The sequence below is a fragment of the Chrysochloris asiatica genome, unplaced genomic scaffold, assembly GCF_000296735.1.
Source record: "Chrysochloris asiatica unplaced genomic scaffold, ChrAsi1.0 scaffold00298, whole genome shotgun sequence".
Classification (NCBI taxonomy): domain Eukaryota; kingdom Metazoa; phylum Chordata; class Mammalia; order Afrosoricida; family Chrysochloridae; genus Chrysochloris; species Chrysochloris asiatica.
The window spans coordinates 1,866,096-1,866,618 of record NW_006408816.1 but is presented as its reverse complement, the minus strand read 5'-3'; positions in this window follow the sequence as shown (position 1 = coordinate 1,866,618).

The following is a 523-nucleotide window of genomic DNA, read 5'->3' as shown; positions in this document are numbered from 1 at the left end:
TTCGCAGCCTGATTCATAACCACTACGCTACCAGAGCTACCTCTTCTATCTTAGTGGTATTGATTAATTTGTCCTCCAGTTCAATATGTTTGCCTTCCATCTCTTCTATTCTACTCCTTTGCCCTTTCAGCATATTGTTTATCTCTGGAATTCTATTATTAATAGCTTGAACCTCTTTTTGTAGGTTCTGAATTGTTTATAATACTCTATCTTATTTGATTGTTCCTGTAGTGCTTTGCTGATGTGAAGTGTTTTGAAACATTTTATAATCATTTTTCTGAATTCCTTCTGAGGCATTTCCAAGGCCTCCCCTCCTTCAGAATGGAGTCCAGGTCTACCTCTAGGTCGTTTGTCTCAGGCATTTTATCTTGTTTCTGCACGTTTGCTGATATGGTCATATAGATTTGCTTTTTGGACATATTTATATGTGGTCTTGTTATATGTTCATATGTGGCCTTAATACTCAACTGTGTGTGTGTTTTGGTATTTTTTAGGCTTTCTTATTCCTTTCATATAGATCTGA